We start from the raw sequence: 18522 nt of genomic DNA, 5'->3' as shown, positions 1-18522 counted from the left end.
AGAGAGAGAGAGAGAGAACGCAGAGACACATCACTGCACAGAGAGAGAGAGACAGAGAACACACAGACACATCACTGCACAGAGAGAGAGAGAGAACGCAGAGACACATCAGTGCACAGAGAGAGAGAGAGAACGCAGAGACCCATCACTGCACAGAGAGAGAGAGAGAGAACACAGAGACACATCACTGCACAGAGAGAGAGAGAGAGAACGCAGAGACACATCACTGCACAGAGAGAGAGAGAGAGAACGCAGAGACACATCACTGCACAGAGAGAGAGAGACAGAGAACGCAGAGACACATCACTGCACAGAGAGAGAGAGAGACAGAGAACGCAGAGACACATCACTGCACAGAGAGAGAGACAGAGAACGCAGAGACACATCACTGCACAGAGAGAGAGACAGAGAACGCAGAGACACATCACTGCACAGAGAGAGACAGAGAACGCAGAGACACATCACTGCACAGAGAGAGAGAGAAAGAGAACGCAGAGACACATCACTGCACAGAGATAGAGAGAAAAAGAGAACGCCCAGACACATCACTGCACAGAGAGAGAGACAGAGAACGCAGAGACACATCACGGCACAGAGAGAGAGAGACAGAGAACGCAGAGACACATCACTGCACAGAGAGAGAGACAGAGAACGCAGAGACACATCACTGCACAGAGAGACAGAACACAGAGACACATCACTGCACAGAGAGAGAGAGAACGCAGAGACACATCACTGCACAGAGAGAGAGAGGGAACGCAGAGACACATCACTGCACAGAGAGAGAGACAGAGAACGCAGAGACACATCACTGCACAGAGAGAGAGACAGAGAACGCAGAGACACATCACTGCACAGAGAGAGACAGAGAACGCAGAGACACATCACTGCACAGAGAGAGAGAGAAAGAGAACGCAGAGACACATTACTGCACAGAGAGAGAGAGAAAGAGAACGCAGAGACACATTACTGCACAGAGATAGAGAGAGACAGAGAACGCAGAGACACATCACTGCACAGAGAGAGAGACAGAGAACGCAGAGACACATCACGGCACAGAGAGAGAGAGAGAGAACGCAGAGACACATCACTGCACAGAGAGACAGAACACAGAGACACATCACTGCACAGAGAGAGAGGGAACGCAGAGACACATCACTGCACAGAGAGAGAGACAGAGAACGCAGAGACACATCACTGCACAGAGAGAGAGAACACAGAGATACATCACTGCACAGAGAGAGAGAGAACGCAGAGACACATCATTGCACAGAGAGAGAGAGAACGCAGAGATACATCACTGCACAGAGAGAGAGAGAACGCAGAGACACATCACTGCACAGAGAGAGAGAGAGAGAACGCAGAGACACATCACTGCATAGAGAGAGGGAACGCAGAGACACATCACTGCACACTGAGAGAGAGAGACAGAGAACGCAGAGACACATCACTGCACAGAGAGAGAGAGAGAGAACGCAGAGACACATCACTGCACAGAGAGAGAGAGACAGAGAACGCAGAGACACATCACTGCACAGAGAGAGAGAGAGAACGCAGAGACACATCACTGCATAGAGAGAGGGAACGCAGAGACACATCACTGCACAGAGAGAGAGAGAGAGAACGCAGAGACACATCACTGCACAGTGAGAGAGAGAGAGAGAACACGGAGACACATCACTGCACAGAGAGAGAGACAGAGAACGCAGAGACACATCACTGCACAGAGAGAGAGACAGAACGCAGAGACACATCACTGCACAGAGAGAGAGAGAGAATGCTGAGACACATCACTGCACAGAGAGAGAGAGAACGCAGAGACACATCTCTGCACAGAGAGAGAGACAGAGAACGCAGAGACACATCACTGCACAGAGAGAGAGAGAGACAGAGAACGCAGAGACACATCACTGCACAGAGAGAGAGACAGAGAACGCAGAGACACATCACTGCACAGAGACAGACAGTGAACGCAGAGACACATCACTGCACAGAGAGAGAGAGACAGAGAACGCAGAGACACCTCACTGCACAGAGAGAGAGACAGAGAACGCAGAGACACATCACTGCACAGAGAGAGAGAGAACGCAGAGACACATCACTGCACAGAGAGAGAGATAGAACGCAGAGACACATCACTGCACAGAGAGAGAGATAGAACGCAGAGACACATCACTGCGCAGAGAGAGAGATAGAACGCAGAGACACATCACTGCACAGAGAGAGAGAGAGAGAACGCAGAGACACATCACTGCACAGAGAGAGAGAGAGAGAGAGAGAGAACGCAGAGACACATCACTGCTCAGAGAGAGAGAGATAGAACGCAGAGACACATCACTGCACAGAGAGAGAGATAGAACGCAGAGACACATCACTGCACAGAGAGAGAGAGAAAAAACGCAGAGAAACATCACTGTACAGAGAGAGAGAGAGAGAGAACGCAGAGACACATCACTGCACAGAGAGAGAGAGAGAGAAAGCAGAGACATATCACTGCACAGAGAGGGAGACAGAGAACGCAGAGACACATCACTGCACAGAGAGAGAGACAGAGAACGCAGAGACACATCACTGCACAGAGAGACAGAACACAGAGACACATCACTGCACAGAGAGAGAGAGAACGCAGAGACACATCACTGCACAGAGAGAGAGAGGGAACGCAGAGACACATCACTGCACAGAGAGAGAGACAGAGAACGCAGAGACACATCACTGCACAGAGAGAGAGAGAGAACGCAGAGACACATCAGTGCACAGAGAGAGAGAGAGAACGCAGAGACCCATCACTGCACAGAGAGAGAGAGAGAGAACACAGAGATACATCACTGCACAGAGAGAGAGAGAGAGAACGCAGAGACACATCACTGCACAGAGAGAGAGACAGAGAACGCAGAGACACATCACTGCACAGAGAGAGAGAGACAGAGAACTCAGAGACACATCACTGCACAGAGAGAGAGAGAGACAGAGAACGCAGAGACACATCACTGCACAGAGAGAGAGACAGAGAACGCAGAGACACATCACTGCACAGAGAGAGAGACAGAGAACGCAGAGACACATCAGGGCACAGAGAGAGACAGAGAACGCAGAGACACATCACTGCACAGAGAGAGAGAGAAAGAGAACGCAGAGACACATCACTGCACAGAGATAGAGAGAAAAAGAGAACGCAGAGACACATCACTGCACAGAGAGAGAGACAGAGAACGCAGAGACACATCACGGCACAGAGAGAGAGAGAGACAGAGAACGCAGAGACACATCACTGCACAGAGAGAGAGACAGAGAACGCAGAGACACATCACTGCACAGAGAGAGAGAACACAGAGATACATCACTGCACAGAGAGAGAGAGAACGCAGAGACACATCATTGCACAGAGAGAGAGAGAACGCAGAGACACATCACTGCACAGAGAGAGAGAGAGAATGCACAGACACATCACTGCACAGAGAGAGAGCGAGAGAACGCAGAGACACATCACTGCACAGAGAGAGAGAGAACACAGAGACACATCATTGCACAGAGAGAGAGAGAACGCAGAGACACATCACTGCAGACTGAGAGAGAGAGAGAACGCAGAGACACATCACTGCACAGAGAGAGAGAGAGAGAACAGAGAGACACATCACTGCACAGAGAGAGAGAGAAAGAGAACGCAGAGACACATCACTGCACAGAGAGAGAGAGAGAGAGAGAACACAGATACACATCACTGCAGAGAGAGAGAGAGAATCAGAGAACGCAGAGACACATCACTGCACAGAGAGAGAGAGAGAGAACACAGAGACACATCACTGCACAGAGAGAGAGAGAGAACGCAGAGACACATCACTGCACAGAGAGAGAGAGACAGAGAACGCAGAGACACATCACTGCACAGAGAGAGAGAGAAAGAGAACGCAGAGACACATCACTGCACAGAGAGAGAGACAGAGAACGCAGAGACATCATCACTGCACAGAGAGAGAGAGAGAGAACGCAGAGACACATCACTCCACAGAGAGAGAGACAGAGAACGCAGAGACACATCACTGCACAGAGAGAGACAGAGAACGCAGAGACACATCACTGCACAGAGAGAGAGAGAAAGAGAACGCAGAGACACATCACTGCACAGAGATAGAGAGAGACAGAGAACGCAGAGACACATCACTGCACAGAGAGAGAGACAGAGAACGCAGAGACACATCATGGCACAGAGAGAGAGAGACAGAGAACGCAGAGACACATCACTGCACAGAGAGAGAGACAGAGAACGCAGAGACACATCACTGCACAGAGTGAGAGAACACAGAGATACATCATTGCACAGAGAGAGAGAGAACGCAGAGACACATCATTGCACAGAGAGAGAGAGAACGCAGAGATACATCACTGCACAGAGAGAGAGAGAAAACAGAGACACATCACTGCACAGAGAGAGAGAGAGAACGCAGAGACACATCACTGCACAGAGAGAGGGAACGCAGAGACACATCACTGCACACTGAGAGAGAGAGAGAACGCAGAGACACATCACAGCACAGAGAGAGAGAGAAAGAGAACGCAGAGACACATCACTGCACAGAGAGAGAGAGACAGAGAACGCAGAGACACATCACTGCACAGAGAGAGAGGGACAGAGAACGCAGAGACACATCACTGCACAGAGAGAGAGACAGAGAACGCAGAGACACATCATTGCACAGATAGAGAGAGAACGCAGAGACACGTCATTGCACAGAGAGAGAGAGAACGCAGAGACACATCACTGCACAGAGAGAGAGAGAACGCAGAGACACATCACTGCACAGAGAGAGAGAGACAGAGAACGCAGAGACACATCACTGCACAGAGAGAGAGAGAGAGAACGCAGAGACACATCACTGCACAGAGAGAGAGAGACAGAGAACGCAGAGACACATCACTGCACAGAGAGAGAGAGAGAACGCAGAGACACATCACTGCACAGAGAGAGAGAGAAAAAACGCAGAGAAACATCACTGCACAGAGAGAGAGAGAGAGAGAACGCAGAGACACATCACTGCACAGAGAGAGAGAGAGACAACGCAGAGACACATCACTGCAGACTGAGAGAGAGAGAGAACGCAGAGACACATCACTGCACAGAGAGAGAGAGAGACAGAGAACGCAGAGACACATCACTGCACAGAGAGAGAGAGAGAGAACGCAGAGACACATCACTGCACAGAGAGAGAGAGAGAGAGAGAACGCAGAGACATGTCACTGCACAGAGAGAGAGAGAGAGAACGCAGAGACACATCACTGCACAGAGAGAGAGAGAGAGAGACAGAGAACGCAGAGACACATCACTGCAGAGAGAGAGAGAGACAGAGAACGCAGAGACACACGACTGCACAGAGAGAGAGAGAGAGAGAACGCAGAGACACATCACTGCACAGAGAGAGAGAGAGAGAGAGAGAACGCAGAGACACATCACTGCACAGAGAGAGAGAGAGAGAACGCAGAGACACATCACTGCACAGAGAGAGAGAGAGAGAACGCAGAGAAACATCACTGCACAGAGAGAGAGAGACAGAGAACACAGAGACACATCACTGCACAGAGAGAGAGACAGAGAACGCAGAGACACATCACTGCACAGAGAGAGAGAGAACGCAGAGACACATCACTGCACAGAGAGAGAGACAGAGAACGCAGAGACACATCACTGCACGGAGAGGGAGACAGAGAACGCAGAGACACATCACTGCACAGAGAGAGAGAGAGAGAGAACGCAGAGACACATCACTGCACAGAGAGAGAGAGAGAGAACGCAGAGACACATCACTGCAGACTGAGAGAGACAGGGAACGCAGAGACACATCACGGCACAGAGAGAGAGAGAGAATGCTGAGACACATCACTGCACAGAGAGAGAGAGAACGCAGAGACACATCTCTGCACAGAGAGAGAGACAGAGAACGCAGAGACACATCACTGCACAGAGAGAGAGAGAGACAGAGAACGCAGAGACACATCACTGCACAGAGAGAGAGACAGAGAACGCAGAGACACATCACTGCACAGAGACAGACAGTGAACGCAGAGACACATCACTGCACATAGAGAGAGAGACAGAGAACGCAGAGACACCTCACTGCACAGAGAGAGAGACAGAGAACGCAGAGACACATCACTGCACAGAGAGAGAGAGAACGCAGAGACACATCACTGCACAGAGAGAGAGAGAGAGAACACAGAGATACATCACTGCACAGAGAGAGAGAGAGAGAACGCAGAGACACATCACTGCACAGAGAGAGAGACAGAGAACGCAGAGACACATCACTGCACAGAGAGAGAGAGACAGAGAACTCAGAGACACATCACTGCACAGAGAGAGAGAGAGACAGAGAACGCAGAGACACATCACTGCACAGAGAGAGAGACAGAGAACGCAGAGACACATCACTGCACAGAGAGAGAGACAGAGAACGCAGAGACACATCAGGGCACAGAGAGATAGAGAACGCAGAGACACATCACTGCACAGAGAGAGAGAGAAAGAGAACGCAGAGACACATCACTGCACAGAGATAGAGAGAAAAAGAGAACGCAGAGACACATCACTGCACAGAGAGAGAGACAGAGAACGCAGAGACACATCACGGCACAGAGAGAGAGAGAGACAGAGAACGCAGAGACACATCACTGCACAGAGAGAGAGACAGAGAACGCAGAGACACATCACTGCACAGAGAGAGAGAACACAGAGATACATCACTGCACAGAGAGAGAGAGAACGCAGAGACACATCATTGCACAGAGAGAGAGAGAACGCAGAGACACATCACTGCACAGAGAGAGAGAGAGAATGCACAGACACATCACTGCACAGAGAGAGAGCGAGAGAACGCAGAGACACATCACTGCACAGAGAGAGAGAGAACACAGAGACACATCATTGCACAGAGAGAGAGAGAACGCAGAGACACATCACTGCAGACTGAGAGAGAGAGAGAACGCAGAGACACATCACTGCACAGAGAGAGAGAGAGAGAACAGAGAGACACATCACTGCACAGAGAGAGAGAGAAAGAGAACGCAGAGACACATCACTGCACAGAGAGAGAGAGAGAGAGAGAACACAGATACACATCACTGCAGAGAGAGAGAGAGAATCAGAGAACGCAGAGACACATCACTGCACAGAGAGAGAGAGAGAGAACACAGAGACACATCACTGCACAGAGAGAGAGAGAGAACGCAGAGACACATCACTGCACAGAGAGAGAGAGACAGAGAACGCAGAGACACATCACTGCACAGAGAGAGAGAGAAAGAGAACGCAGAGACACATCACTGCACAGAGAGAGAGACAGAGAACGCAGAGACATCATCACTGCACAGAGAGAGAGAGAGAGAACGCAGAGACACATCACTCCACAGAGAGAGAGACAGAGAACGCAGAGACACATCACTGCACAGAGAGAGACAGAGAACGCAGAGACACATCACTGCACAGAGAGAGAGAGAAAGAGAACGCAGAGACACATCACTGCACAGAGATAGAGAGAGACAGAGAACGCAGAGACACATCACTGCACAGAGAGAGAGACAGAGAACGCAGAGACACATCATGGCACAGAGAGAGAGAGACAGAGAACGCAGAGACACATCACTGCACAGAGAGAGAGACAGAGAACGCAGAGACACATCACTGCACAGAGTGAGAGAACACAGAGATACATCACTGCACAGAGAGAGAGAGAACGCAGAGACACATCATTGCACAGAGAGAGAGAGAACGCAGAGATACATCACTGCACAGAGAGAGAGAGAAAACAGAGACACATCACTGCACAGAGAGAGAGAGAGAACGCAGAGACACATCACTGCACAGAGAGAGGGAACGCAGAGACACATCACTGCACACTGAGAGAGAGAGAGAACGCAGAGACACATCACAGCACAGAGAGAGAGAGAAAGAGAACGCAGAGACACATCACTGCACAGAGAGAGAGAGACAGAGAACGCAGAGACACATCACTGCACAGAGAGAGAGGGACAGAGAACGCAGAGACACATCACTGCACAGAGAGAGAGACAGAGAACGCAGAGACACATCATTGCACAGATAGAGAGAGAACGCAGAGACACGTCATTGCACAGAGAGAGAGAGAACGCAGAGACACATCACTGCACAGAGAGAGAGAGAACGCAGAGACACATCACTGCACAGAGAGAGAGAGACAGAGAACGCAGAGACACATCACTGCACAGAGAGAGAGAGAGAACGCAGAGACACATCACTGCACAGAGAGAGAGAGAAAAAACGCAGAGAAACATCACTGCACAGAGAGAGAGAGAGAGAGAACGCAGAGACACATCACTGCACAGAGAGAGAGAGAGACAACGCAGAGACACATCACTGCAGACTGAGAGAGAGAGAGAACGCAGAGACACATCACTGCACAGAGAGAGAGAGAGACAGAGAACGCAGAGACACATCACTGCACAGAGAGAGAGAGAGAGAACGCAGAGACACATCACTGCACAGAGAGAGAGAGAGAGAGAGAACGCAGAGACATGTCACTGCACAGAGAGAGAGAGAACGCAGAGACACATCACTGCACAGAGAGAGAGAGAGAGAGACAGAGAACGCAGAGACACATCACTGCAGAGAGAGAGAGAGACAGAGAACGCAGAGACACACGACTGCACAGAGAGAGAGAGAGAGAGAACGCAGAGACACATCACTGCACAGAGAGAGAGAGAGAGAGAGTGAACGCAGAGACACATCACTGCACAGAGAGAGAAAGAGAGAACGCAGAGACACATCACTGCACAGAGAGAGAGAGAGAGAACGCAGAGAAACATCACTGCACAGAGAGAGAGAGACAGAGAACACAGAGACACATCACTGCACAGAGAGAGAGACAGAGAACGCAGAGACACATCACTGCACAGAGAGAGAGAGAACGCAGAGACACATCACTGCACAGAGAGAGAGAGAGACAGAGAACACAGAGACACATCACTGCACAGAGAGAGAGACAGAGAACGCAGAGACACATCACTGCACGGAGAGAGAGACAGAGAACGCAGAGACACATCACTGCACAGAGAGAGAGAGAGAGAGAACGCAGAGACACATCACTGCACAGAGAGAGAGAGAGAGAACGCAGAGACACATCACTGCAGACTGAGAGAGACAGGGAACGCAGAGACACATCACGGCACAGAGAGAGAGAGAGAGAATGCTGAGACACATCACTGCACAGAGAGAGAGAGAACGCAGAGACACATCTCTGCACAGAGAGAGAGACAGAGAACGCAGAGACACATCACTGCACAGAGAGAGAGAGAGACAGAGAACGCAGAGACACATCACTGCACAGAGAGAGAGACAGAGAACGCAGAGACACATCACTGCACAGAGACAGACAGTGAACGCAGAGACACATCACTGCACAGAGAGAGAGAGACAGAGAACGCAGAGACACCTCACTGCACAGAGAGAGAGACAGAGAACGCAGAGACACATCACTGCACAGAGAGAGAGAGAACGCAGAGACACATCACTGCACAGAGAGAGAGATAGAACGCAGAGACACATCACTGCACAGAGAGAGAGATAGAACGCAGAGACACATCACTGCGCAGAGAGAGAGATAGAACGCAGAGACACATCACTGCACAGAGAGAGAGAGAGAGAACGCAGAGACACATCACTGCACAGAGAGAGAGAGAGAGAGAGAGAGAACGCAGAGACACATCACTGCTCAGAGAGAGAGAGATAGAACGCAGAGACACATCACTGCACAGAGAGAGAGATAGAACGCAGAGACACATCACTGCACAGAGAGAGAGAGAAAAAACGCAGAGAAACATCACTGTACAGAGAGAGAGAGAGAGAGAACGCAGAGACACATCACTGCACAGAGAGAGAGAGAGAGAAAGCAGAGACATATCACTGCACAGAGAGAGGGAGACAGAGAACGCAGAGACACATCACTGCACAGAGAGAGAGACAGAGAACGCAGAGACACATCACTGCACAGAGAGACAGAACACAGAGACACATCACTGCACAGAGAGAGAGAGAACGCAGAGACACATCACTGCACAGAGAGAGAGAGGGAACGCAGAGACACATCACTGCACAGAGAGAGAGACAGAGAACGCAGAGACACATCACTGCACAGAGAGAGAGAGAGAACGCAGAGACACATCAGTGCACAGAGAGAGAGAGAGAACGCAGAGACCCATCACTGCACAGAGAGAGAGAGAGAGAACACAGAGATACATCACTGCACAGAGAGAGAGAGAGAGAACGCAGAGACACATCACTGCACAGAGAGAGAGACAGAGAACGCAGAGACACATCACTGCACAGAGAGAGAGAGACAGAGAACTCAGAGACACATCACTGCACAGAGAGAGAGAGAGACAGAGAACGCAGAGACACATCACTGCACAGAGAGAGAGACAGAGAACGCAGAGACACATCACTGCACAGAGAGAGAGACAGAGAACGCAGAGACACATCAGGGCACAGAGAGAGACAGAGAACGCAGAGACACATCACTGCACAGAGAGAGAGAGAAAGAGAACGCAGAGACACATCACTGCACAGAGATAGAGAGAAAAAGAGAACGCAGAGACACATCACTGCACAGAGAGAGAGACAGAGAACGCAGAGACACATCACGGCACAGAGAGAGAGAGAGACAGAGAACGCAGAGACACATCACTGCACAGAGAGAGAGACAGAGAACGCAGAGACACATCACTGCACAGAGAGAGAGAACACAGAGATACATCACTGCACAGAGAGAGAGAGAACGCAGAGACACATCATTGCACAGAGAGAGAGAGAACGCAGAGACACATCACTGCACAGAGAGAGAGAGAGAATGCACAGACACATCACTGCACAGAGAGAGAGCGAGAGAACGCAGAGACACATCACTGCACAGAGAGAGAGAGAACACAGAGACACATCATTGCACAGAGAGAGAGAGAACGCAGAGACACATCACTGCAGACTGAGAGAGAGAGAGAACGCAGAGACACATCACTGCACAGAGAGAGAGAGAGAGAACAGAGAGACACATCACTGCACAGAGAGAGAGAGAAAGAGAACGCAGAGACACATCACTGCACAGAGAGAGAGAGAGAGAGAGAGAACACAGATACACATCACTGCAGAGAGAGAGAGAGAATCAGAGAACGCAGAGACACATCACTGCACAGAGAGAGAGAGAGAGAACACAGAGACACATCACTGCACAGAGAGAGAGAGAGAACGCAGACACACATCTCTGCACACAGAGACAGAGAACGCAGAGACACATCACTGCACAGAGAGAGAGAGACAGAGAACGCAGAGACACATCACTGCACAGAGAGAGAGAGAAAGAGAACGCAGAGACACATCACTGCACAGAGAGAGAGACAGAGAACGCAGAGACATCATCACTGCACAGAGAGAGAGAGAACGCAGAGACACATCACTCCACAGAGAGAGAGACAGAGAACGCAGAGACACATCACTGCACAGAGAGAGACAGAGAACGCAGAGACACATCACTGCACAGAGAGAGAGAGAAAGAGAACGCAGAGACACATCACTGCACAGAGATAGAGAGAGACAGAGAACGCAGAGACACATCACTGCACAGAGAGAGAGACAGAGAACGCAGAGACACATCATGGCACAGAGAGAGAGAGACAGAGAACGCAGAGACACATCACTGCACAGAGAGAGAGACAGAGAACGCAGAGACACATCACTGCACAGAGTGAGAGAACACAGAGATACATCACTGCACAGAGAGAGAGAGAACGCAGAGACACATCATTGCACAGAGAGAGAGAGAACGCAGAGATACATCACTGCACAGAGAGAGAGAGAAAACAGAGACACATCACTGCACAGAGAGAGAGAGAGAACGCAGAGACACATCACTGCACAGAGAGAGGGAACGCAGAGACACATCACTGCACACTGAGAGAGAGAGAGAACGCAGAGACACATCACAGCACAGAGAGAGAGAGAAAGAGAACGCAGAGACACATCACTGCACAGAGAGAGAGAGACAGAGAACGCAGAGACACATCACTGCACAGAGAGAGAGGGACAGAGAACGCAGAGACACATCACTGCACAGAGAGAGAGACAGAGAACGCAGAGACACATCATTGCACAGATAGAGAGAGAACGCAGAGACACGTCATTGCACAGAGAGAGAGAGAACGCAGAGACACATCACTGCACAGAGAGAGAGAGAACGCAGAGACACATCACTGCACAGAGAGAGAGAGACAGAGAACGCAGAGACACATCACTGCACAGAGAGAGAGAGAGAACGCAGAGACACATCACTGCACAGAGAGAGAGAGACAGAGAACGCAGAGACACATCACTGCACAGAGAGAGAGAGAGAACGCAGAGACACATCACTGCACAGAGAGAGAGAGAAAAAACGCAGAGAAACATCACTGCACAGAGAGAGAGAGAGAGAGAGAACGCAGAGACACATCACTGCACAGAGAGAGAGAGAGACAACGCAGAGACACATCACTGCAGACTGAGAGAGAGAGAGAACGCAGAGACACATCACTGCACAGAGAGAGAGAGAGACAGAGAACGCAGAGACACATCACTGCACAGAGAGAGAGAGAGAGAACGCAGAGACACATCACTGCACAGAGAGAGAGAGAGAGAGAGAACGCAGAGACATGTCACTGCACAGAGAGAGAGAGAGAGAACGCAGAGACACATCACTGCACAGAGAGAGAGAGAGAGAGACAGAGAACGCAGAGACACATCACTGCAGAGAGAGAGAGAGACAGAGAACGCAGAGACACACGACTGCACAGAGCGAGAGAGAGAGAGAACGCAGAGACACATCACTGCACAGAGAGAGAGAGAGAGAGAGAGAACGCAGAGACACATCACTGCACAGAGAGAGAGAGAGAGAACGCAGAGACACATCACTGCACAGAGAGAGAGAGAGAGAGAACGCAGAGAAACATCACTGCACAGAGAGAGAGAGACAGAGAACACAGAGACACATCACTGCACAGAGAGAGAGACAGAGAACGCAGAGACACATCACTGCACAGAGAGAGAGAGAACGCAGAGACACATCACTGCACAGAGAGAGAGAGAGACAGAGAACACAGAGACACATCACTGCACAGAGAGAGAGACAGAGAACGCAGAGACACATCACTGCACGGAGAGAGAGACAGAGAACGCAGAGACACATCACTGCACAGAGAGAGAGAGAGAGAGAACGCAGAGACACATCACTGCACAGAGAGAGAGAGAGAGAACGCAGAGACACATCACTGCAGACTGAGAGAGACAGGGAACGCAGAGACACATCACGGCACAGAGAGAGAGAGACAGAGAACGCAGAGACACATCACTGCACAGAGAGAGAGACAGAGAACGCAGAGACACATCACTGCACAGAGAGACAGAACGCAGAGACACATCACTGCACAGAGAGAGAGAGAACGCAGAGACACATCACTGCACAGAGAGAGAGAGGGAACGCAGAGACACATCACTGCACAGAGAGAGAGACAGAGAACGCAGAGACACATCACTGCACAGAGAGAGAGAACACAGAGATACATCACTGCACAGAGAGAGAGAGAACGCAGAGACACATCACTGCACAGAGAGAGAGACAGAGAACGCAGAGACACATCACTGCACAGAGAGAGAGAGAACGCAGAGACACATCACTGCACAGAGAGAGAGAGAGAATGCAGAGACACATCACTGCACAGAGAGAGAGAGAGAGAACGCAGAGACACATCACTGCACAGAGAGAGAGAGAACACAGAGACACATCACTGCACAGAGAGAGAGAGAGAATGCAGAGACACATCACTGCAGAGAGAGAGAGAGAGAACGCAGAGACACATCACTGCACAGAGAGAGAGAGAACACAGAGACACATCATTGCACAGAGAGAGAGAGAACGCAGAGACACATCACTGCAGACTGAGAGAGAGAGAGAACGCAGAGACACATCACTGCACAGAGAGAGAGAGAGAGAACAGAGAGACACATCACTGCACAGAGAGAGAGAGAGAGAGAACACAGATACACATCACTGCAGAGAGAGAGAGAGACAGAGAACGCAGAGACACATGACTGCACAGAGAGAGAGACAGAGAACGCAGAGACACATCATGGCACAGAGAGAGAGAGACAGAGAACGCAGAGACACATCACTGCACAGAGAGAGAGACAGAGAATGCAGAGACACATCACTGCACAGAGAGAGAGAACACAGAGATGCATCACTGCACAGAGAGAGAGAGAACGCAGAGACACATCATTGCACAGAGAGAGAGAGAACGCAGAGATACATCACTGCACAGAGAGAGAGAGAACGCAGAGACACATCACTGCACAGAGAGAGAGAGAGAACGCAGAGACACATCACTGCAAAGAGAGAGGGAACGCAGAGACACATCACTGCACACTGAGAGAGAGAGAGAACGCAGAGACACATCACTGCACAGAGAGAGAGAGACAGAGAACGCAGAGACACATCATGGCACAGAGAGAGAGAGACAGAGAACGCAGAGACACATCACTGCACAGAGAGAGAGACAGAGAATGCAGAGACACATCACTGCACAGAGAGAGAGAACACAGAGATGCATCACTGCACAGAGAGAGAGAGAACGCAGAGACACATCATTGCACAGAGAGAGAGAGAACGCAGAGATACATCACTGCACAGAGAGAGAGAGAACGCAGAGACACATCACTGCACAGAGAGAGAGAGAGAACGCAGAGACACATCACTGCAAAGAGAGAGGGAACGCAGAGACACATCACTGCACACTGAGAGAGAGAGAGAACGCAGAGACACATCACTGCACAGACAGAGAGAGACAGAGAACGCAGAGACACATCACTGCACAGAGAGAGAGGGACAGAGAACGCAGAGACACATCACTGCACAGAGAGAGAGACAGAGAACGCAGAGACACATCATTGCACAGAGAGAGAGAGAACGCAGAGACACGTCATTGCACAGAGAGAGAGAGAACGCAGAGACACATCACTGCACAGAGAGAGAGAGACAGAGAACGCAGAGACACATCACTGCACAGAGAGAGAGACAGAGAACGCAGAGACACATCACTGCACAGAGAGAGAGACAGAGAACGCAGAGACACATCATTGCACAGAGAGAGAGAGAACGCAGAGACACGTCATTGCACAGAGAGAGAGAGAACGCAGAGACACATCACTGCACAGAGAGAGAGAGACAGAGAACGCAGAGACATATCACTGCACAGAGAGAGAGAGAGAGAACGCAGAGACACATCACTGCACAGAGAGAGAGAGACAGAGAACGCAGAGACACATCACTGCACAGAGAGACAGAGAGAACGCAGAGACACATCACTGCACAGAGAGAGAGAGAAAAAACGCAGAGAAACATCACTGCACAGAGAGAGAGAGAGAGAGAACGCAGAGACACATCACTGCACAGAGAGAGAGAGAGAGAACGCAGAGACACATCACTGCAGACTGAGAGAGAGAGAGAACGCAGAGACACATCACTGCACAGAGAGAGAGAGAGAGACAGAGAACGCAGAGACACATCACTGCACAGAGAGAGAGAGAGAGAACGCAGAGACACGTCACTGCACAGAGAGAGAGAGAGAGAGAGAGAGAACGCAGAGACATATCACTGCACAGAGAGAGAGAGAGAGAACGCAGAGACACATCTCTGCACAGAGAGAGAGAGAGAGAGACAGAGAACGCAGAGACACATCACTGCAGAGAGAGAGACGGAGAACGCAGAGACACATGACTGCACAGAGAGAGAGAGAGAGAGAACGCAGAGACACATCACTGCACAGAGAGAGAGAGAGAGAGAGAACGCAGAGACACATCACTGCACAGAGAGAGAGAGAGAGAACGCAGAGACACATCACTGCACAGAGAGAGAGAGAGGGAACGCAGAGAAACATCATTGCACAGAGAGAGAGACAGAGAACGCAGAGACACATCACTGCACAGAGAGAGAGAGAACGCAGAGACACATCACTGCACAGAGAGAGAGAGAGACAGAGAACACAGAGACACATCACTGCACAGAGAGAGAGACAGAGAACGCAGAGACACATCACTGCACAGCGAGAGAGACAGAGAACGCAGAGACACATCACCGCACAGAGAGAGAGACAGAGAGAACGCAGAGACACATCACTGCACAGAGAGAGAGAGAGAGAACGCAGAGACACATCACTGCAGACTGAGAGAGACAGAGAACGCAGAGACACATCACGGCACAGAGAGAGAGAGACAGAGAACGCAGAGACACATCACTGCACAGAGAGAGAGACAGAGAACGCAGAGACACATCACTGCACAGAGAGACAGAACACAGAGTCACATCACTGCACAGAGAGAGAGAGAACGCAGAGACACATCACTGCACAGAGAGAGAGAGGGAACGCAGAGACACATCACTGCACAGAGAGAGAGACAGAGAACGCAGAGACACATCACTGCACAGAGAGAGAGAGAGAACGCAGAGACACATCACTGCACAGAGAGAGAGACAGAGAACGCAGAGACACATCACTGCACAGAGAGAGAGAACGCAGAGACACATCACTGCACAGAGAGAGAGAGGGAACGCAGAGACACATCACTGCACAGAGAGAGAGACAGAGAACGCAGAGACACATCACTGCACAGAGAGAGAGAACACAGAGATACATCACTGCACAGAGAGAGAGGGAACACAGAGATACATCACTGCACAGAGAGAGAGAGAACGCAGAGACACATCACTGCATAGAGAGAGGGAACGCAGAGACACATCACTGCACACTGAGAGAGAGAGAGAACGCAGAGACACATCACTGCACAGAGAGAGAGAGAGAGAACTCAGAGACACATCACTGCACAGAGAGAGAGAGACAGAGAACGCAGAGACACATCACTGCACAGAGAGAGAGAGAGAACGCAGAGACACATCACTGCATAGAGAGAGGGAACGCAGAGACACATCACTGCACACTGAGAGAGACAGAGAACGCAGAGACACATCACTGCACAGAGAGAGAGAGAGAGAACGCAGAGACACATCACTGCACAGAGAGAGAGAGACAGAGAACGCACAGACACATCACTGCACAGAGAGAGAGAGAGAACGCAGAGACACATCAGTGCACAGAGAGAGAGAGAGAACGCAGAGACCCATCACTGCACAGAGAGAGAGAGAGAGAACACAGAGACACATCACTGCACAGAGAGAGAGAGAGAGAACGCAGAGACACATCACTGCACAGAGAGAGAGAGACAGAGAACGCAGAGACATGTCACTGCACAGAGAGAGAGAGAGACAGAGAACGCAGAGAAACATCACTGCACAGAGAGAGAGACAGAGAACGCAGAGACACATCACTGCACAGAGAGAGAGACAGAGAACGCAGAGACACATCACTGCACAGAGAGAGAGAGAGACAGAGAACGCAGAGACACATCACTGCACAGAGAGAGAGAGAAAGAGAACGCAGAGACACATCACTGCACAGAGATAGAGAGAAAAAGAGAACGCAGAGACACATCACTGCACAGAGAGAGAGACAGAGAACGCAGAGACACATCACGGCAAAGAGAGAGAGAGACAGAGAACGCAGAGACACATCACTGCACAGAGAGAGACAGAGAACGCAGAGAAACATCACTGCACAGAGAGACAGAACACAGAGACACATCACTGCACAGAGAGAGAGAGAACGCAGAGACACATCACTGCACAGAGAGAGAGAGGGAACGCAGAGACACATCACTGCACAGAGAGAGAGACAGAGAACGCAGAGACACATCACTGCACAGAGAGAGAGACAGAGAACGCAGAGACACATCACTGCACAGAGAGACAGAACACAGAGACACATCACTGCACAGAGAGAGAGAGAACGCAGAGACACATCACTGCACAGAGAGAGAGAGGGAACGCAGAGACACATCACTGCACAGAGAGAGAGACAGAGAACGCAGAGACACATCACTGCACAGAGAGAGAGACAGAGAACGCAGAGACACATCACTGCATAGAGAGAGAGACAGAGAACGCAGAGACACATCACTGCACAGAGAGAGACAGAGAACACAGAGACACATCACTGCACAGAGAGAGAGAGAAAGAGAACGCAGAGACACATTACTGCACAGAGATAGAGAGAGACAGAGAACGCAGAGACACATCACTGCACAGAGAGAGAGACAGAGAACGCAGAGACACATCATGGCACAGAGAGAGAGAGACAGAGAACGCAGCGACACATCACTGCACAGAGAGAGAGACAGAGAACGCAGAGACACATCACTGCACAGAGAGACAGAACACAGAGACACATCACTGCACAGAGAGAGAGAGAACGCAGAGACACATCACTGCACAGAGAGAGAGACAGAGAACGCAGAGACACATCACTGCACAGAGAGAGAGAACACAGAGATACATCACTGCACAGAGAGAGAGAGAACGCAGAGACACA

General features: G+C 50.5%; 1 protein-coding gene across 4 annotated transcripts in view; it reads left to right on the top strand.

Annotated features, from left to right (window-relative positions):
• LOC140480940 (mitogen-activated protein kinase 15-like) overlaps positions 1 to 18522 on the top strand; it is a 437971-nt gene that overhangs the window by 48436 nt on the left and 371013 nt on the right. The window lies entirely within an intron of this gene.

This window comes from Chiloscyllium punctatum, chromosome 8 (genome assembly GCF_047496795.1).
Source record: "Chiloscyllium punctatum isolate Juve2018m chromosome 8, sChiPun1.3, whole genome shotgun sequence".
Taxonomy (NCBI): domain Eukaryota; kingdom Metazoa; phylum Chordata; class Chondrichthyes; order Orectolobiformes; family Hemiscylliidae; genus Chiloscyllium; species Chiloscyllium punctatum.
The sequence above is the reverse complement of the archived record's forward strand: the minus strand, read 5'-3'. Positions and strand labels throughout refer to the sequence as shown.